General features: G+C 41.2%; 1 long non-coding RNA gene across 1 annotated transcript; it reads right to left on the bottom strand.

The window, feature by feature from the left end:
* Window positions 1-553: 553 nt before the first annotated feature.
* LOC129468332 (uncharacterized) lies at window positions 554-15,324 on the bottom strand. Its single transcript, XR_008652606.2, has 3 exons — window positions 15,220-15,324; window positions 14,998-15,099; window positions 554-749 (listed from the first exon to the last, which is right to left on the bottom strand). It is a non-coding gene; the product is annotated as an uncharacterized lncRNA (long non-coding RNA).
* Window positions 15,325-22,739: the final 7,415 nt, after the last annotated feature.

The following is a 22,739-nucleotide window of genomic DNA, read 5'->3' on the forward strand; positions in this document are numbered from 1 at the left end:
TCAGTGTTAGGAAACTCTTCCAGATGAAATCCATTCAATTTTTTCTTGCATAAATGAGCAGAACAGTCAATCACCATTTTTGTTTAAGAAGTTTCCCAAATGGGAAATGTTTCTAAAGAGTCCCAAAGAATGTTGCAGAAATTTATCTCAATTTTGGAGACATAGGTCACCAGTAGTTCTATAAATATTTTCCATCCTTAGGAAAAGATCTCGCAGCACTCGACACAATATCTGACCTAGAGGAGATCTTTAATAAATATTATTGATATGGCTAAGTTTTTTATTAGTACTGCATCATTGTGTCTGTAGACCATAATGATGTCCTGTAGTGGATGTGATTTGAGTAGCCTATTTGTTTCAAGAAACAGATCAAGAGCTCCTACATTACCTTTGTTTAATCACTGAAGTTCAAGGTTGTACTTTTGTTTTTCCAATATCTGTTTCACATATTGAACATAGACATTGAACATCATTTATTTGACTTGAGAATATTATAGAAGGAGAATGAGAGATGCATGCAGATGATTTTGTGATGGACACATCAACGTTCAAGATTCCTCTGATCTTTTCTCCCTCATTATGGGACTGATCTCATATGCCACATTATTAATTCCCCCTTATCCAACAAAATCTGGAGGATATCTACCTCAAAACCTTTTTTTCCCTTTAGTAATATTGGCAGGCTGAGTTTCTCCACTGTCATGAGAAGTTCCTCGATCACATCTGGATCTTGATTCTTCTGGAACGTACTATTTGAAAGACAGGAAAGAAATTCCTTGGGTAGACTCATCCTTATATTATAGATAACAGTTGACCCAAGTCAGACACATTTCATTCTAAGGCATTTCCATGTAACTAAAGACAGTGTAAAATGATTTTCCCCCATTACCTCTGTGTGTGTGTGTGTGTGTGTGTGTGTGTGTGTATGTGTGTAGGAATTGCGTTATGTTGGCAGGTAGGTCAACTGCTGCCATAATTTTGAGTTTAAACAAATAAACAAAAAGACAGTACTTAACCACATGGGCAACTGATAGCAAATCGGGGCTCTAATTGGCACTGGTCAGCCACTATAGAGTGGGAGAATGTAGTATGCCCTAGCTGTGGCTGAATTACAGAGCAGGTCAGTGGCTCAGCCTCCTGTTTCCACCTTCACAGGGGAGGCCTCCCTGCTCCAGAAGAAAGGCTTCATGACCTTCCTGCAGATGACCTCTGTGCTTGCCATCCTACAATCCATTCTCTACACATAGAAGCCCAAATGATGTTTAAGAAATATAATGAATCGATTGATTGATTTTGTAGCAAATTTTTATACAGAATTATTCTAGTCATTACAATAGAGGTATTTTTAAAAGAAATAGGCTGGGCACAGTGGCTCACGCCTGTCATCCCAGTACATTGGGAGGCCAAAGCGGGAGGATCACTTGAGGTCAGAGGCTCAAGACTAGCCTAGCTAACATGGTGAAACCCGTTTCTACCAAAAATACAAAAAGTAGCCAGGCACGGTGTCCTGCACCTGTAGTCCCAGCTACTTGGGAGGCTGAGGTGGGAGAATTGCTTGAACCTGAGAGGCAGAGGCTGCAGTGAGCTGAGATTGCACCACTGTACTCTCCCTGTAGACAAGGGGAAATGGCACAGGGTGAAGACCAAAGAGAGGTCAGAGAACAGGTTATGGCGCTTTACAAGGGTTAGGGTAAAGCCTTTGGATGGTGTTTAACTGTTATGGGACTTCCTGGTAGACATTTACCCTTGTCTACCATGCCCTGGCGCAGCGGGCTTCTTTTGGCCTCTGGAAGTGGTTAAGTTTGTTGCTGCTTTAGTGCCTTGCCTCCACCTGCTCTCTACCAGCAATATTCTTCCATTTCCCTACACATGTTGTCTCCTTCTTGTCAATCAGAATTCACCTCCTTAGAGATACTTCTCTGACTGCCTAGTTCATTGATGATTATCATAACCCTCTATTTTCCATTCTCTGCATAATAGTTTTCACTCTAAGTTATTTTTCTTATTTCTTTGTTCATTGTCAACCTCCCCCATCTGCCAATGCCTGAATAAAAGCTTCAGGGGTACAGAGACTTTGTCCAGTCTTATGAATCTCTAATCCTTCTGTCTAGAACAGTGCTTGGTACATAGTAGGCCTTCAAAAATAATTGTTAAATGGACAAATAAATGTGAAATTGAAGCAACAATATGACCATACAACATTATTGTGAAGATTAAATGAGTTAATGTCTATAAAGTGCTTAAAATGGAAATGGCACATAATATATTCAATAAACCATACTTATTAGTGTTGTCATTATTATTTTGTTATTTTACCTGGTGTTTTCCCCCCCAGTCTTTATAACTGGGAAGTTCTTTCTTTGATGTTAACCAATTCCTGTTGCAATTATCTAATTTTCCTTTTTGTGGGTCATACAAAGTTGTAATTCTTCTGAGCTATTTGAAAATAGCAAGTTTAGCTTTTGGTATTCTTTCTTCCGAGTCAAATAATTCCAATTCTGTTCATCTTTTCCTACAGGTATTATGCTTGAAGAAGTTTAAAAATACTTATGGTATCCTGGTCTGAGTCCTGAGGCAGGGCTACTGAACTGAGCCATCAACACATACTAATTAGCAAATTCCTGCACAGCTCTTATTTGTCCAGACATAAAGGAAGCTACCCACACACTATTCACTTGAAAATGACAACTTTGCAATAATAGTTCTACCTACTCCTAAAGAGCAGGAGAATCCTTGCACAGACATTCTCATATACACTTAAAAAAATAACATTGGCTGCTAAGGGGTTCTGGTCTGTTCAACTCTTGGTTCCTTAGATATTTTTAAATATCTCCCCTCACTACACCTTAGATTTTCCCATTCATAAAAATGACATGATCATTAAAGTTAGGATCTGTGAAATCACTTCATATCTGAAGTAAATACTATATTCCAACATGATCGGAGAAGGTATTTGTTCTGAGTTTTTCAACACAGATGGCATTTATTTTCTGGGGGTTTAATGTTTTATTTAGATCTTAAGAATTGAAAACACTATGAATTGCTATACCTTTCTTTTGTTACTTTGGACAGGATTTTATTTATGGACTCTTCATTTTGACAGAAGACAGTTGCTATTTCATTAAAAAAGAAAAAATAATGTACAAATCTACTTAATGTATCAGAGAAGTTGATGGAATTTTTTAACAGTCTGAGAAACAATTACAGTTTACATATTATAGAACTGTAGATTTGGAAGGGAATTCATCAGCTCACTCTCTGGGTGCGGCCAAACTTACTCATGTCTGGCTACTTTCCTAAGTTTCTTCTCAAAATGGAATGTACATTTGGAGAAAAGAGACAAAACAAAAGCATGTAAAAACATCACAAATGCCAAATTTGTATATTTATATATATGTTATATATTATATTTACACTTTTTTCTCAACAATGAAGTCAATTATCATTTTTGTTTTCACTCTTCATACAAGTTTTAAAACCTTGTGAGATTGAGGCCAGTTTAAATCTGAAATACTATGGAATATTCACGACTGCAGCCTGACTAGCCATTTTGTTAAAGCGATTTAAATGACATTAGAAGTAGTAAAAACAACATTGATACTATGAAGAATCAAAATTAGTGAGATAAAAGATAGAATAGAGAAAAATCCAAAAATAACTGAGGAAAAGAACTGAATTGCAAGAGATTAGAAATGACATTATGGCTATGAAGAATAGTTGATGGAGATTTAATACACAGAAAATAGCAATTCATGGACAAGAAAAGAGAAAAAATAAAACATTCAGTGATATAATGTAAGAAAACTTTCCTAGAATGAAGGACAATCTGAATCTGCAGATTGAAAGGGATTATTGTAACCTGAGAAAACTTAATAAATAACAACCCATATCAAAGTATATTCTGGTGATGTTAAATAACATCAACAAAAGAAAAGGAAATGAAAAAAAGAAATTTCTGTAATCATCCAACAATAGAAACAGAAGCAGATCACTATTACTTTATTTCTACCCCTACCTCCATAAAAATCAGCCCACAAAAACAAAAACAGGCCAACAGTTTAGCCCAATCTCAAGCACTTCAGGAACATTTTCTGATGAAGACAATGGAATAACATCTAAAGAATGCAGAGGGGAAAGAGTGTCACTCAGCCAAGATGTCTTTCTCATGTAAGGGAAATACTAAAATATTCACAGGAATGGAATTATTCGTGTACCCTTCCTGGAAAATTTTTTGAGAAACATAGCTAACCAGATTAAATGTAATAACAATGATGTAAAAAGAAAGAAAGAATCCTAACTTTATAAGTGAAATAAAAAGAACTGGAAATAGCATCAAATTGATTTAGATTTTAAATTAAGGGCAATAATTTTAATTGAAAGTATAGAGAAATTTCTTCTTATACTGACACCTGAAATTAATATTTATAAAGGCAGGACTGAGCTGGTGGTAAAGTGGAAAAATAATTGGAGGCCAGAGACAGAAGAAAGGGTGATACCACAGGTAGAAGTGAACTCTGATCTGTGTTTGCCTTGTGCAATATCCCCTTATACTCCCTTAAATCCCTGGAGGATTTTGTCTAGATTTCGATGGGCCAAATATTCTCAAGGGACAGGAGCAAAAACTGGAGCTTAATCCAGGAGAGGGTGGATTGAATACCTTCGCATAAATTTAGAACTCCTAAAAGATGTCATCTTCAGTGAGTAAAAAATCAACGAGGCAAAAAAGGACTATTCAATTAGAAGTAATGGGGGAAAATTGGTTGTCCTTGCAAAGGATAAAAAAATTAAAAATGCTTTTCTCTTTAGAACTTACACGAAAGTCATTTCCAGATGCATTCATGACTTAAAAATGGAAAGGCCAAATTTAAACCTTTTAGAAAAAATATCTTTATGATTTCGAGGAAATATCTTTATGATTTCAAGGTAGGGAAAGACTTCCTACACAAGACACCAAAAGCATCTAAACATAAAGGAAAAGATTATTATATTTGACTATATTAAAATCGAGAACTTCAGCTTATCAGAAGAAACCTTATTTTCTCTGAGAGAGAGAAAATAAGAGTCATAAACAGGGAGAAGACATTTGCCACACATGTGACCAAAGGGTTAGTCTCAGAGTGCAAAAGAACTCCTTTGAATCATTAAGAAAGAGAGGAATAAACTAACAGAAAAATGGGCAATTTCCACGAACAGTCATTTTCTAGAGGAAATACAAACAGCCAATAAATATATAAAATATTATTGCTCTTATTATATGTTAAGACAATATAAATAAATACTACAATAGTATCCTTTCATATCAGATTAATGAAAGTTAAAAAGTCAGTTAATACCAAGTGTTGGCAAGAAAGCAACAGGAGCTTTCAAAGGCTGCTTGTGGGAGTGTAACTTGTTACAATCGCTTTGTTGAACAATCCAGCACTAACTGGCAAAGGTGAATATGTGTATACTCTATGACCCAGGAATTATCTTCTATGTATAAATCTTAGAGAAACTTTTACAGGTGAACCAGGGCATGTTCAGAAAAGCATTATTCCTATTAGCAAAAACCTTAAAGTAATACAAATATCCATCAACAATGAATTGGATTAAAAAACTTCAGGATATACATATACTGTGCTACTATGTAGCAGTAAAAATAAACGAACATGCTGTATTCTGTCTGTATATGTAAACACATATGATGCTGAAGCACATAAGGAAGTTACAAAAATATAGAATGATTTCATTAAGAAAAGTTAGGCCGGGCCCGGTGGCTCATGCTTGTAATCCCAGCACTTTGGGAGGCCGAGGTGGGCAGATCACGAGGCCAGGAGATCGAGACCACGATGAAACCCCGTCTCCACTAAAAATATAAAAAATTAGCTGGGCGTGGTGGCAGACACCTGTAGTCCCAGCTACTCGGAGAGGCTGAGGCAGCAGAATGGCGTGAACCCGGGAAGGGGAACTTGCAGTGAGCCGAGATCGTGCCACTGCACTCCGGCCTGGGCGACAGAGCAAGACTCCATCTCAAAAAAAATAAATAAAATAAAAAGTTGAAACAAGGCAAATGAAATGATATATTGTTTGGAGGAACACACGTGGTAAAACTATGAAGAAAAGCAAGGGAATGCTCAGTGCTATTTCAGTGTAGGATACTGCTGAGGGCGCAGAAATGGACAGATCAGAAAGCAGCACATGAGCCCTCTGCATGGATCACACCACAGTGTGAGGGACATGGGTGTCATTTTTTATTCTTCATTAAGTGGTGAAAATATACTGTATGCACTTTTAGTACATACAATTTTTAGATAATAAACATTTTAAGAAGTTAAATGGAAAACTATAATAAATATTGTGAAAAGTGATTTTACTGTAATAGATTGACAAAAGTACAGGTGTACATCAAGAAAAGTAATTTAGGGTAAAAAGTATTAATAAAAGCAAAGCAAATGATTTTATATGTTGGCTCGAATACAAAATTAAGACAATAATTACAAAAAGAACACCTAGGAGCCAAAAAGAGGCAGCTTTAAAAAAAAAAAAATAGGATGCAAAGCCGAGAAACAGACCCAAGCACATATAGAAATCCAACATGTAAAAGCAATGATAGCTCTTATTTTGATCATATTTACTAGGTACATTGCTGCTTGAACTTAAATTAACTCCTGATTTAAATGTAGAATGAAGCCATAAATATATGACTCAGAATGCAGCTTAGATGTCACTTCCTACAGGAAGTTTTCTTTGACGTCCCTGGAAGTCCATAAATGCCCCTGCTATGGGCTTCCATAGCAGCCTACGTGTTCCCCATTACTACAGGTAACATTCTTCATAGCAGTTCTGTGTTCAAATCCACCCCATTCTAACTCCCTAGAAGACTATGAGCTCAATGAAGGTATGGTACTATTCTTTCTTTTGTGTTTTGAGACGGGGTCTTACCCTGTAGCCCAGGCTGGAGTGCAGTGGTGTGATCACAGCTTACTGTAGCCTCCAACTCCTGGGCTCCAGCAATCCTCATGCCTCAGCCTCTTAAGTAGCTAGGGCTATAGGTACATACCACCATGGCCAGCTAATTTTTTTTTTTTTTTTCATTTTTGAAAAGATAAAGTCTCACTATTTAGCCCATGCTAGTCTCAAACTCCTGGGCCTCAAGCAATCCTCCTGACTACGCCTCCTGAGTCGCTGGGATTACCCATATGAAGCATTGCTCCCAGCCCCCTATTTTATCTTATTCACTGCAAAGTGGAGAGTGCCTGGCACAGAGTAGGTGTTCAATAAACATATGTTACATTCACACATAAATAATCAGAGAAATGGATTTCAATTTGATGTGGGGCAGGCCTATGAAAGCAAAAGCCATAGCAGCAAATAATTGAATAATTGACTACATCAGACACAAAAACACAATAATTTTTTACCCAGAGAAAAGGCAAATGGCAAAATCGAGAAAATGTATGGTATTGAGATAGAAGAATAGGGAATTAGGGTAACCAAGGGTTAAGGCATAAGCAAGAGAACAGCAGGTGCAGCCAGTTCTGGGCAAGATTAGGCAGTAAACAGGCCACATTTTCACTCCTGTGACAACAGGACAGAAGTCTCCACTTCAGCCTCGGACTGGTCGTAGGGCAATCTTTCATAGGGTATAACCAATTGGAGGCCTCTAAAGGGCACCTAGGGGTGTTAACAAGTTTTTGTTTAGCTTAATAAAAACCCTAAAGAACATTGCAATGGGGTGGGGGTGGCTCTTGAGCCACTTGCTCGAGCCCGCTCCCACTCTGTGGAGTGTACTTTTGCTTCAATAAATCTGTGCTTTTGTTACTCTCTTCTTCTGTTGCTTTGTTTGTGTGTTTTGTTCAACTCTCCGTTCAACAAGCCAAAAAGCGGTACAACTTACAGTCAAGACCTTTCATTTGGTAACAGTATTAAAATGTTAGGCAAAGAGTTACTATCCCTCGCTTACAAAAAGCTCTTATAAGTCAATAAGGAAAAAATGAGCAAAGTAATTTCATACCCACTTCATATATATGCACACATTTATTATGTCTCATGGTTCTGTGAATTAATGGGTCTCAGCTGGACAATTCTTGCTTGGCATCTTTCATGAAGTTGCAGGCAGGTGTTGGCTGGGGCTGCACAACCAATATGGCTGACTGGCATGGTCAGCAGCTCCTGATGGCCGATGGTTGAGAGCCCAGATGAGGCTGTTGACCAGAGTGCCTATGTGTGGCTTCTCATGAGGTTCGAGCTTCTCACAGTGAGATGCTGGGTCCATCCTTCCAGTGAGTATTCCAACAGATCCAGGGGAAACTGCACAGCCATAGTAACTAGCCTCAGAAGTTATGCAGCCCCATTTCTGCCATATTTGTTGTCCAGCTAGGCACCAAGGATGGCTCAGATTTCCAGATGGAATTAGATTCCCATCTTGATGGGGGAAGCAGCCCATGCGTCTAGGAAGTGCAGGCATTGATGGCAGCCATCTTTGGAGGCTATCTACCACACCCACCTATCTGTTGCCTGCTTATTGAACTATCCTGGACAAAAGTGCTCAGATTTCTGTCCCAGGAAAGGTGCACATCTGTTCTACTGGATCTCGGTTTGAAACCACTTGGTGTTCAGTGGCCATGTAATTTGTGCTCTGCTCTGCTCTGCTCATGGGTTTATTATTTTTATTTAAATCATAATTTCTTTTTCAAAACCAGCTTACTCCTAGAAATCTGTAGTGACTTTTTTTTTTTTTTTTTTCCAAATGACTAGCTTTGACATTCATCCTTAAGGTCATCTAGACGTGAAGGTGGCTTTTGAAAAATGATGACCAGGTCTGCTTCCTCCCACCTTTTTGAGTTGTCTCTTGCAGTTCTCAAGTTACAGGAAATTTTGTCATGTTTGCTTGCCGTGTGTGTGTGTGTGTGTGTGTGTGTGTGTGTGTGTGTGTGTGTGTTGGGGGAGTGTCACTTCACTGGGAAAGCTCTTTGAATTTGAAAGACAGTTTTGCATTTATTTGAAAGCTTTTATTTGTGAGCTTGAGTAGTCCAAAGTGTCCTTGTGTACAAGCCCCGCCTTTGCTAATTCCTATTATTATCTTGCTACAGAAGGTCATGCCAACTGCTTAATTACATGGAAAGTTATGAAACAGCTAGGGCACCAGAACATTGTTCAACTGTGGGCTCCTAAAGGAAAATAAACTCTTCTTACACTGAGAATGTCTGCCAATAACCAGGCAAGTTTGTCTGTTTGTGGCCACATGTATAGCTCGCTTGTATAAAGGCATTCTGTGGCTGGGCAAAAATCCTGGATTCACCTTTGCTAACAGCACCAGCATCTTAGTACAATAGAACCCTTTTAATTCAGAGAGAGATTATATCTGACTACTTCAAGTCAGACTTTTCCTTTCACTGAATGTAAACAATAAAACCTCTCTATGAAAGCTTTCCTGCTTCACTCAGAAATAGGCTAGTACATTTCGTGGTATATCCCTAATCAACCGTTGTTGCGGTAAAAATGTTCATTTATTAGAGATGATTTTGTAGTTTAGGTTCCTATAATCCACCTGCCCCTCAGTGATCTGCCTTCAGGAAAAAGCAATTTGTGCGAGGAAAATTCATGTTCAGAGAAGTGAGGGCTTTTCATTTGGTTCAACCTGTCAGATTCTTGTTTTGGTCTAATTCTCACCTTGAAAACAAACAGCATCGTCTTTGCTTTATCGGCCTTTATGCAAAGACCATGCTAATTCTAAGTAAACTCCTTGGAGAGTTAGGCACTGAAAGAGAAACAGAAACAGACCCCTTGAGAAAGAGTTTCTCTCCTGAAGAAGTATTTTTCACAAGGAATAACTGAGATAGCCACTAATTCTTGCTTCTACAGGAAACAGCTTGCCCTGCTGCAGAGGGTGGGGCGCTCTCTTATTTCTCTAAACACTTTTGGAGAAAAAAAAAATCAGGCTCCAATGCCAAAAGACAACTTTAACCCTCAAATCCCAGAACCTAAGGTCAACCAAAGGTCACACATGCAGTGCTTAAACCAGAAGGTTGGCAAGCTCTCTCTCCAGGCAGTGTCTGTCCCTGCTGAAATCGAGGCCATGGAAACAGGGCTTGCGCATTCTAAGTCCAAGGTACCTGTGATTTATGAAGTAGCGTGAGGCACTGTTCAGGACATAAAGTTAAATACTGAAAAAGGCTCCTGCTCCCACGGCTGCCCTTCCTTCTTGAAACCTAATTTAGGCCATATCAAAGTTTTTATAAAGACATTCCTGATACCATTGTGCTGTAAATCCTGTCTGATCCAACCTTCAAATATTTATGTAAACTGAAATATGTCTGGAAAGAAGTCAAAACAAAACAAATATGCCACACCATCTCATTCCAGCAGGTCCTTCCTTCCTCATTTACATTCAAGCGTAAACCTCTCCAACTGGCTTCCAACTGTTAGGGCTGGTTAATTAGTGATAATTGCAGAGACTATTTCGTTGAATGCCCTGATGGCCTTATGTCTTGCAACCAATTTAGCCTGGAGTTTTTAGCACGTGTGAAATGCGTTGGTAGCATTTAAAAAAAAAATCATTACAGATAAGTGCAGTTGGTTTAGTCTTCCTATGACCAGCTGTAGCAATAATTAGTGCTTTTGAAATATCTACAGGTTGGTCCCAATGTATTCCTTAAGCTCCGCACTCAGCCTTTGCTTTTACTCTATTAGAGTGGGCTGTTTCTTCTTGGGATCCTTACGGGTGAAGTGCTCTCAGTTTCAGATGCAGTTTGCTAATGATAATTTGCGTCACTTGTAAGTTGTAGCAACATGAAGATCTCATGGTCTATCTTTTAGTCCATGATATCATGTAATTAGAGAGAGTGGAAAATAGGAAAGAATTTAAAAGTGGCTGTGTACTCGTATTACAGCTTTGAAACCCAGGGGAAGAAAAGAGGAGGCAGCCATTTGTGTTAAGAATGGAATGCTTATATGCCCTTTGGAAGGTATGTTGTACTCTTTTGACACTGGAATTAAAAATGGAAGTAAATGATCTTTGTCTACACAAAGTATGTTTAGAGAGACGAGAATGAATGAGTGAATGGGGCACTGAACCTGCATGGGGGAGTTCACTTTCACATACCATATCTTATTTGAGATTTACTACAGTTCTGGGAGGTAATGAAAGGCAGATATTAATTACCCAATTTCTGTCCTTTGCAGGTGAGGAAATTGAAGTGCAAAGAGGTTAAGTAACTTGCTCTTTGTCATACAACTAGTGGGAGCCAAGATTAGGAACCAAGGCTCTGACTCCAAGTTTAGTCTTTTTTCCTGACATCTTGAGGTCTCAAGGTTGGGAAATGGGACAAATACAAATAGGCTTGTAAAAAAAAAATGGCAGCCATAGTCACATTCCAGTGACTAATTCAGTTATATATACCAGAGCTAGGTCTTCTGGCCAGTAAGAGATGCAAATATATAGGGAGAACACAGGAGTGATGAGAATTCCTGCAGACATGGAGTGTGCTCCTGTGTGAAGCTTATGGGGCCTTTATTTTGAATTAAATAAACATTGCTTCAAGTTTGTAAATTTTCTTAGGGAAAGGTGGTGATAATGATGATGATGGTGAAGAAGAAGAGGAAGACACAAATAACAGTGATTGAAACAACAGCCAGGCATTATATTTAGTGAGTGTTTACTATGTGTTAGGTGCTCATCTAAGCACTTTTAAAAGTATTAACTTAATCCTCCCAACAACCCTTTGAGGTAAATATTATCATCCTAATTTGACAAACGAGGAGAAGGAGGCATGTAGAGTCAAAGAACTTTGACCCAGGATGTCCTGTTGCAGGTGTAGGATTTAAACTGGCAGTCTGTCTCTAGCACCTTCTGAGCTGTTTTGCCTCTCAATCGTCTTCAGCTGATGCTTCTCTCAGTAGATGAAAATATATGTAAAACCTTTCCCCGTGGTTTCAACTCTTGGAACTGAAGTCTTTCTCAAAACTTGCCTGAACACTACTTCTAATCCAGATGGTGCAGAGAAGGGGCCAATAAAAGTAAATGTGGGTATTTACTGATGTGGGCTTGTAGTGGTGAGCAGCTTGGGAGAAGGAGGCTCAGACTAAATGGAGAACTGTGAGAGGCTGTCACCATGTTTCTCCCTATAAAGTGGCCAGTTGTCACACTGCCCTTTGTGCAAAGTGAGAAGACAATCATGGCTGACTGTCCAAGGCGATCAAGAGGGAGCCTACTGGGTTCTTTGTGGCTCATCAGTGTGCTCCAAATGGGGAAGAAGCAGTTGCATCCAAATTGGTGCAACCCCTCCAGGAATTAGAGCCTCCACTTGCAGATTTCTAAGGAGCTGCCGTCTCTCCGTCTGTTTCATAACTAAAAGTTCTGTGGCATAGGTCTTTTTTATAGGCTGAAGTCCTTTAAATGGGTGCATAATGTACCTCTATTGATTTTTCTGTTGACTATTGCTTTATTATATGGTTCAATCAACTTAGCTTTACACCATTCCATATAAAGAAATAGGTATTGAATTTCACTAAGAGTTTCACTTTAGGCATATTTTGACTCTTATCTGTATGGTCTCTTAACTTTCAATGGATATTCAGTATGCCTGCTTTCAAGTGGACTGTTTATTCAGTCTCTTCAGAAACTAAAGGAGAATGGCACTCAAAATAGATTGAAAAACAAAGGGGAAGAGTAAAAACAAATTTGAATAAATGTTTGTTTGTGACTAATGTCCTTATATTTATAAAGAGTGCTTAAGAAGTCACTGCTTGAGAGGTGTAGTATTTTGAGATTGGGGGTGCCTTATGCGGAGATTATATTCCAGTTACTCATGCCTGAGACCTGCATTCTTGTCCTCTTTGAGTATTGGTTAGAGACCAGTTAGTTTTATAGCACAAAGTCAGAAGGTGAGCCAGTGTGGTAAAGCTGAGTAGGTCTAACAACTTGTTTTAGGTCGGGTTGCTAGAATCACACCCAGTATACAAGTTATTTAGTAATAAAGTGTTCTAAGAAGAAACCAGGAAGGAAGTGGGGAAGCAAGCAAGTAAGAAGGGAAACCAAGCAATGGTGTGACTTCAGGTGGAATCACATCCCTTCGCAGAAGGATGCAAAGCTGAGGGACTAACACCCAGATCTGGGTGGAACATGGCAGAATTTGCTACACAGCCTATTCCTGCAGGTACAAACCCTGGACGAAGAGTCCAGATGTGTCCCTAAGGGCTCACAGAGGGCAGACATTGTGGCATAATTCTGGAAGGGGAGGAATAGACAGCTGTGCTTGGAGGCATGGAAGCAGGCGGCAATTCCCTCAAACTGTGAATGGGACAGGGCTTGCATCCCCAAAGGATGGACCATTGCTATGCTCTTTCCTGGAAGATCAGAGAGACGAGGGGACTGCTTAGGAACAGAATGCTCTCAGCCTTGGCATGAAACGACTACTTGTTTTCAGTGATTAATGAGCATCTCAGGGCTGACTCCTGTGGAGAAAATCTCGAGGCTCTTGTGGCATTTTCTGGTTACAAATCAAGCCCTGAGCTGACCTAGATGGAGACTCTTGATGGAGAAGAAGGGATCCAAAGTAGGTTTCCTAATCCATTTTGGGTCAGTTTTGTTTTTTTTTTTAGTTTTTAATTTTTGTGGGTACACAGTAGGTGTGTATTTTTATGGATTACATGAGATGTTTTGATGCAGCCATATAGTGAATAATAATCACATCATGGAGAATGGAATATCCATCCCCTCAGGCATTTATCCTTTGTGTTACCAACAATCCAATTATACTGTTTTAGTTATTTTTAAATGTACAATTAAACTTGTATTGACTATAGTCACCCTATTGTGCTATCAAATAGTGGGTCTTATTCATTCTTTCTAAATATTTTCTGTAGCCATTAACCATCCCATCCCCACCTCCTCCTCACCCACTGACTACATTTCCCAGCCTCTAGTAACCATCCTTCTACTCTCCATCTCCATGAGTTCAATTGTCTGATTTTTAGATCCCACAAATAAGTGAGAACACACACTATTGTCTTTCTGTGCCTGGCTTATTTCACTTAACATAATGACCTTCAGTTACATCCACATTGTTGCAAATGACTGAATCTTGTTCTTTTTTATGGCTGAATAGTACTCATTGTGTATATGTGCCTTTGTAGGAAATGAGTTCACTTTAGGTGTGTGGATTTGTTTCTTGGTCCTCCGTTCTGTTCCATTAGTCTGTGTCTGTTTTTATGCCAGTACTGTGCTGTTTTGGTTGCTATAGCTCTGTAGTATAATTTGAAGTCAGATAATGTGATTCTTCCAGTTTTGTTCTTTTTGCTTAGGACAGCTTTGACTATTCTGGGTCTTTTGTGGTTCCATATAAATTTTAGGGTAGTTTCTTCTATTTTTGTGAAGAATGTCATTGGTATCTTGATTGGAGTTGCATTGAATATGTAGATTGCTTTGGTTAGTATGGACAGTCTAATAATATTGATTCTTCTAATCCATGAACATGGAATATCTGTTCATTTTTTGGTGATATGGTTTGGCTGTGTCCCCACTCAAATCTCAACTTGAATTGTATCTCCCAGAATTCCCACGTGTTGTGGGAGGGACCTGGGGGAAGTAATTGAATCGTGGGGGCTGGTCTTTCCCATGCTGTTCTCATGATGGTGAATAAGTCTCACGAGATCTGATGGTTTATCAGGAGTTTCTGCTTTTGCTTCCTCCTCATTTTTCTCTTGCCACTCCCATGTAAGAAGTGCTTTTCACCTCCTGCCATGCTTCTGAGGCCTCCCCAGTCATGTGGAACTGTAAGTCCAATTAAGCCTGTTTTTGTTCCCAGTTTCAGGTGTGTCTTTATCAGCAGTGTGAAAATGAACTAATACATTTGGTATCTTTTTCAAGTTATTTCACCAGCGTTTCATAGTTTTCATTATAAATGGGTCTGAAAATTTTTTTTATGTGCCCACTGTACATTTGTAGCACTGTACCTTAATTCTTACAGGATCTCAGTTGAGACCCTATAACTGTCACTCTTAGCAAGTGGGACTCACAGATTTTAAGCAGAGCACAGCTACTTTCCTTTCCCAAACTGCCTCTTCAAATTCATCCTGGTGGCTGGCCCCTCTCAGGCAATAGATAGTGGTCTGTCACTCCTAGTCAGAAAAACAGTCTCAGTTTAGTTATTATTATGTCCAGTCAAATGTAGTAATAAAAATGTACACTTATTTCGAAGTTAAAGATTCTATCACTGCTACCCCACCCCAAGCCCAGACCTGCAGTGGAAGAGAGACGACTTGCTTCTCCATCTTACTGCCTTGATTTTTTTCTGCCTTCTCATTCACTCTCTAGGTTGCCTTGGGCCCCTCCTGGGTTGAAGCAAAGGAAGGGGAGGAGTGCAGAGGCAGGACCATTCTGACTTGACAAATCCTATTGTGAGTCATCTCAGAGCCTACGTGTGTTTAAGGCTGGCTCTACCAGAGAATTTGGCAAGTTCTTCAGATATAGTCTGCCTATATGGGAATAGCTCATGTGGTTCTTTTGCTGGTGGCATGAAGTTTCTCACTTTAAGGGGGCTGGTGATTTGCCACCAAAGGCACGGGGGATCCGTCTGCCTCTCCAGACAGTCCTCTTGTTTAGGATCCAAGGTGACCTCAGCCTGCCGTCTCTTCTCTGTGGCTGATATCTGATCCATGGGAAACACTCAAGCTTCCTCTACTCTGACTACCTCTGGGTGCACTGTCTGATTACAGTGCAGCCACCCCTCTTTTATTCCACTGGAGAGGTAGCCTACTAGCCCTTACTACTCACCCTTTACGTGGTTTATGCATGAGACAGACATCCAACCACTGTGACCCCATTTTCAGTCTACACCTATCAGTCTCTTACAGTGGACCGTTTATGCCACCTTCCCTTGATTTCAGATAAAGGAAAAGCACCCACAACCCTTACCCCATCGGTGGGAGTGGGACTCGCAGCACACCCATAGTTCTCTCCAAAAATCTTATTCTATTTCGTGCCCATTCACCTTTTAATTTAATAGGGTGTACTCTGAATGTGGCAAATGGCTAATCATGACTAAAGCCTGGTTTGTAGATACTGCCTTTGCAAACCCTACCTTGTAGTCTCACATTTCACTTCAGAGTATGGTGTCTATTGTCTGGTCCCTAAATACAAGTGATTATTGATGAATTATTGCATGTATTGATTCATTTATTTAATGAACATTGAGTACATTCAACATGCTAATACCTAGAATATAGCTATGGTATATGCAAGAATACATATTTTAGGGCCGGGCGCGGTGGCTCACGCTTGTAATCCCAGCACTTTGGGAGGCCGAGGCGGGCGGATCACGAGGTCAGGAGATCGAGACCACGGTGAAACCCCGTCTCTACTAAAAATACAAAAAAAAATTAGCCGGGCGTTGTGGCGGGCGCCTGTAGTCCCAGCTACTCGGAGAGGCTGAGGCAGGAGAATGGCGTGAACCCGGGAGGCGGAGCTTGCAGTGAGCCGAGATTGCGCCACTGCACTCCAGCCTGGGCGACAGAGCGAGACTCCGTCTCAAAAAAAACAAATAAACAAAAAAACATGTTTTAGAACTGTGAAATCCCTTCTATATATAAAAGCTGTAAGTTATTGTCAATGGTATAGTTTTCATGTTGAGTGGTAGTTTTGTGGATATTTAGCATAAAATGAATACATTAATTAATAAGAAGGACCACTCACGGATCAATAATGAGAATACATCATAAATCAAAGATTATAATTAATCCAATTCTGTATACTCATGTTTTTTTAAAAAGCCTTTTTGGGGATCTCTGAGTCTAGACACTAAAAGTGACAATCATAAACATTTATCAAGCATGACTATGTGCCAGGCATTGTGCTAAATGTTTTACAAACACCACTTCATTTATTCTTTTTAACAACCTTAAGAGGTAGGTAGTAACAGTCTCTTTCCCATTTTCTATATGAGGAAACTGAGTCTCAAAAGGGCTAAATAACTTGCCCAAATTCCCATGGCAGAGCGTGGAACTAAATTCAGGTCTGGCTGACAGCCAACCTCGCCACTGCTTTCCACACATAAATATCTGAATATTTAGTGGGTTGTGCTCCAAGTCAAGAAGAGATGGTATGTTGGCCCGGAAACAAGAAAGGCTTTGCAGTCAGTCACAGCTCAATTCAGAGATGGCTTCCGTACTATTAGCTGTATGATTGGGGTGAATTCAAAGTGATAGAAACTTTAACAAATCAATCTTGACCACTGAGCCCAGCTATCAAGTGGAGGATGACAAGACTTAGTTTTCAGTGTTGTTGTGAGAGGAGATTATGACTCCGTGTCAGCAGGCACATTTGAGGCCCTCAATCAATCACACGTATTATTGTTTCATTCCTGCTCTTATCCATAAAATGTCTTGCGAGCAGAGAAAAGGAGACAGGCTAGACTGGGATCTCAAACTCCAGTGATCTGGAATGTTTCTGCTTGGGGGATCAAGTTCCACTGATCTGGAACTTGTCTCTATTATGGTTAAGCTGTATGGTTGTTAAACCATGCTAGGCAGTGGAGTCACAGAGCAACCCTGGGTGAAGGGCTCAAGATCTGTATTTCTCCTTGAGTTGGACTTCTGAATACCACATTCTCCTCCCCACCAGAAAACACACACTTCTTCCCAGGGCCTTGGTGCTTCTGGCCAGCATGTGATTTGTATCTGGCAAAATCTCCCTTCTGGCAGGAGAGCGGTTGGGTTTTGGCTGGGGTAGACACTATAATGCTGCGGAGTCACTCTTCAGGGGACAAAGCGAGAGAAGCCCAAGGGTTTCCATCCCCCGCTCCCTGCCCCTGCAGAATTCTCAGATGAGCGCAGTAATAGCATGACTGGGCACTTTCAGTCTGCCATTGTGCCATAACTTCCTCCTTGTCATTGCCCGTTAGCATCTCCTTTCTGAGAGGATGGCAGGGGCAGGGCCACATATGAACTTGAATGGTGACGTGGGGTGCAGTTGCTATTTCTTGCCAATACCCAAACTTCCAGCTGCATATCTAAGTCTCTGGCTTGGAGCCGGGCAGCCAGAGAGGCAGGAGAAAAGGACCTGGGCAAGAAGAACAAAAAGGCCCCACTGCACGGCTCCATCCCCATCCTCTCTCTCTGCATCCCTCCAGTGTGGAGCTCAGGTGTGGGGTCCCCAGCACCTCCTCAGCAGGTAGCTTCCTGAAGCCCAGGATGCGTTCACTCCCAGGCCTGCTTCCTCTCCACGCCTTTCCCACTCCTCCCTGCATCTCAAATTGGTTCTTAGAACCCCTGCCACATCCAAGGAACTACTTGTGAAATACCTTTGTGATTACAGTTTATATGTTTAATTAGAAGCTGGGAATTAAGCTTCCAAACACCACAAAATGAAAGCTTGAGATTCTTCCAACAAACCCCAGCTTTCCACGAACATGGGCTGACTCATCCGTCTCCTTCTCTCCCCCGTCGCCCCAGCCCTGTCTTTCATGCTGAAGTCATTCACTTTCTTCACCTGGATTTGGAAAACTGCTGATGTCTCGTTTAGCTTCATTCCTAAGTTGTCCTTCAAAAGAAGGGACATGCAAAGTGGCTGCCTGTGGCAGAGGCAGCAGGAGAGGGGCACACTTGTTGAGTCCGAGAACCTCACAAATACTGTTAATTAATTGCTCATTTTGACAAATGAGAACAGATTTCAAATGCATAGTTGAACGTGGAGCAGGAAGAACATCTTGCTCTTGTGACTTGGTTTTAAATGTTGCATTTAGAAGATGGGGTGATACTGAAAGATGTCACTTATTTCCTTTTATGAATTGAGATAAAATGGTTCTAATTCTTTCACTGTTTTCTGGCTTTAGGGCCCTGCGAAAGAATGTTTATTCTTTTGCTCTTGGTGGGAATTGGATGTCTGTCGATTTAGCATATGTTTAAAATATTTTAGCTTTGGAAAACTGCCCTGATTGCCTTCTCCCTCTAGTCAAAATTAATCTCATCTCCCCACAGCTCTCACAGCCAGTGATTCATGGCTCTGATACAGCCCTTCTCATATTCTTCTTTATTCTATAAAGACTTACTTTTCTATAAAGACTTTTATTTCTGTTTGTCTCTTACATCAAATTGAAAGTTCTATGTGGAGAAGAACTCTGTCTTACACATCTTCGTGATTAACTGAGTCTAGTCTGGTACATTATATTTGGCAGCATTCAGTACATATTACATTGAATCTGGAAGATCACATAGAGAAGGGGATTCTGAGGGGTGGCAACAACCATTTTTGTAGCAGACGCTGTTGGTGTCCAACCCATGTCCCCTTGGCCACCCCAGAGTTTGGCTGTAGTCACCTGCTGTGTAGACAGACAACCTCCTGCTTCTCTCTGCCTGCGGGCATCCTTCAGCCATAGAAATGAGCTTGGAAGCGGCCGGGCATGGTGGCTCACACCTGTAATGCCAGCACTTTGGGAGGCCGAGGCAGGCGGATAACAAGGTCAGGAGTTCAAGACCAGCCTGGCCAACATAGTGAAACCCCATCTCTACTAAAAACACAAAAAATTAGCTGGGTGTGGTGGCGGGCACCTGTTATCCCAGCTACTCGGCAGGCTGAGGCAGAAGAATCGCTTGAACCTGAGAGGCAGAGGTTGCAGTGAGCCGAGATCGCGCCATTGCACTCCAACCTGGGCGACAGTGCGAGACTCCGTCTCAAAAAAAAAAAAAAAGAAAAGAAAAAATGAGCTTGGAAGCGCACAGGTTAGTCTGCAAGTGCCAGGGAATTATTGCCCAAGGAATAACCCTTGGCCAAAGAGGGAAAGGCCTGGCTGGATAAATAATCCAACGTCCTTGCCCTCATTCCAAGGAATGTTCTGCAGTCTCCTAAGGGTTTCCTGCTAGAGGAAGCCCTGATTGCCCAAAGCTTTTTAACACATTCTTTATTAGCTTTCCTCCCTTCCCTGTTTCATATTCCCTGTGCTCCCCTGGGATCAACAGCCAAATGAACAACTTCACCTGAGCCCTTACCTCCAAGGAAGTGCCACAGGGGAACCCAAAGGCCCTTAATCATTAAAAAAAACTTTAGAGATGGTGGCTGGGCCATCAATGAGAACGTGGATGCATGCACAGAAACTACACCTTGTCATCTCTGCTCTTCAAGCAATGGAGCTGGAGAGGCACAGAAGCAATGAAGCCGAATTCTGTGAGTGGGACTTCTGCGCAGCGGGAGAGGGAAGTTCTACTTCTAGCCAGGAAATAGAGCTGGTGCCCTGTAGAAAGGCTCAAGGTAATGCAGTCAAAGGGCAAGCTTAGAGCAGTATGTGAAGGAATTCACCAAGGATTAGAACCAGCCAAGGGTCAGACAAACCAAATGAGACCAGAAGAGGAAAGTGGTGTCTTGGCAGAAAGGGCTTCCAGACCCATAGTCACAGGAATCTTCAAGAGAGGGGTGAAGAAGCAGGCATGGATCGCCAGGCCCAGGAGAGTCTAAAGTTGGTTTGGTGGGGAAGAGTTTGGCTACATCTATGCAGGATCCAAGAGAGCGGGGCAGAGGAGCAGGGCATCTGCTGTCAATGCAGCCAGTTAGGAACAGTCTCAGGCTTGGGTCTCAAGCCTCAGTGATCTAGAACTTGTCTGGTTTTAGGTACTCTATATTCATTTCTTAGGAAGAGAGAGAGAGAGAGAGAGTGTGTGTGTGTCTGTGTCTGTGTATATGTGTGAAATTTCTCTCAACTGAAACACAGGGTAGAACACTAGATGAAACTAGTGCTGTACTTTTCTGCTTATCTGTCAACACAGTCTTAGTGCACGAAGTCTTGGTCTTAGTGGCTGGGCGTGGCAGTTTCCCAGAGGTGGGGGGCTGTAATAAAGAGAGAGAAAGGGAGACCTGATAGAAGATGGAGACCAGATAGAAGGCATCTGCCATGTGCATAGGTGCCCCTTTTTGAACAAGCTGTTTTTTGGTTACGAGATCCATTCCTGAAATAGATTTTAAGATATTCTGTGTTGGGTGATGTAACAGAAGCACTGTTGTTGCACAGATTTGAAAAATAATGGCTCATCCCTCCTCAGGGTTTGACTGCTTGGTAACTTGCAATGAGGTTTCTTTTAACAATGAAGCCAAGTCCTTTGAAAGACAAAAATAGAACAAAACATCCACTAATTTTTGCCTGCAGGAGTAAGACAACAGTATTGGGAGATCTCAGCTGTAAATGTGCCAGCTTTGGGAACTTTGGTTAAGTCATTTCACCATTCGCCTGTTTCCTCACCTATAACCAAGGAGGCAGCCAAGCCATCCCTAGTATTTCCTGGAATTCTGAGATGCTAAGTGAGACTGTTGAGTCTGGAGAGGCTGGATTCAGTGACTGACTAGGAGGGGCCTGTTTGTGTGGCTGTGTTCTATACGGCAAAACTTCGGTTCAGCACTTTGGGCAACTTGGCTTCCACAGAAATGAGGATGTAAGAGCCTTTCCAAAAATCATATTAATTGCAACTATGTGGAGTCTGACTTAACTTCCACCTATATGCCTCCTTTCCTTCCTTCTAAGGTGTTTTTTCCCCAGTATTCCTTCAAACAACCACCCTTGTTCAAGTCTAAATGAATGTCTTTGGTTTCAAGATAATTCTCCCTTTTCAAGCAATTTCTGAACACCCTGTCCTGCAGAGAGTGGCCTGGGGCGGGGGGAAGAGTGGAAGCTCGGCTTGAGGAAGGAGACTGAGGGGCCTGTGTAGGCCACATGTTTGACCTGATCTGCCCCAGCCCCCAGCTTTCTGCACTTTGGGAGTTTTGCTTAGGGCTGTCATAAATTTTAGTACTAAAATGGCCAGCAGAGACCAAGTAGCTCATGGCTGATCCTCTCACACATATAACCGGGCTTCTCCGCTAGCACAGCAAAGCGCGCAGATTTATTATAAGGAATGCTTGGTTACCCTGAACTCAGTCCCTGAAGGACAGATGTATGTTTTACAGCTGCACGCAGGGAATTTTATTCCTGGGCCAGCTTCCAACTGCCCTTAGCTTGGCTCTTGTACCATTTCTCCAGCTCAGCTCCCCACCCTTCCCCCTGATCAATTTTGGTATTGGCCTAAATGAACAAATATGATCTTAAAAAAAAAAAAAAACACTCATGGCTTCTAGAGATGTTTATTTTTGTTGTTGTTGTTGTGTGTAAGTGTACGTGAGAAAGGTGGCACATATGTTTTATTGATTTGGAAAATGTAGATGAATGAATTTAAACTATTTGCCTAAAGGTCAAAAATTGGGAGCATGTTAACTAGAACTACACTTATCATTGCCTCCTTCAAAAAGCAATGCTCCACAGTTGATGTGCGTCCAGAGCCTTTGTGCTGGGTCCTGCATGGTCTAGAATCTGACATTGAGTTCTTTTATGCAAACTTTATACCTTTGAAATTGTCTTCCAATTATTCAATCAGACACTTTTTTTTTTTTTTTTTTTTTGAGACAGGGTTTCTCTCTGTCACCCAGGCTGAAATGCAGTGGCACCATCTTGGCTTACTGCAGCCTCCACCTCCCGGGTTCCTGGGATTTTCCTGCCTCAGCCTCCCGGGTGCTGGGATTATAGGCACGTGTCACCACACCCGGCTAATTTTTGTATTTTTAGTAGAGACGGGGTTTCACCACGTTGGGCAGGCTGGTCTCGAATTTCTGACCTCAGGTGATCCTCCCACCTCGGCCTCCCAAAGTGCTGGGATTACAGGTGTGAGCCACCACGCCCAATCTCTTCAAACACTTTCTACAGGATACCTACTGTGACTTTTGCAGTCAAAGTGAAACTTGATCAACA

This window comes from Symphalangus syndactylus, chromosome 18 (assembly GCF_028878055.3).
Source record: "Symphalangus syndactylus isolate Jambi chromosome 18, NHGRI_mSymSyn1-v2.1_pri, whole genome shotgun sequence".
Lineage (NCBI taxonomy): Eukaryota > Metazoa > Chordata > Mammalia > Primates > Hylobatidae > Symphalangus > Symphalangus syndactylus.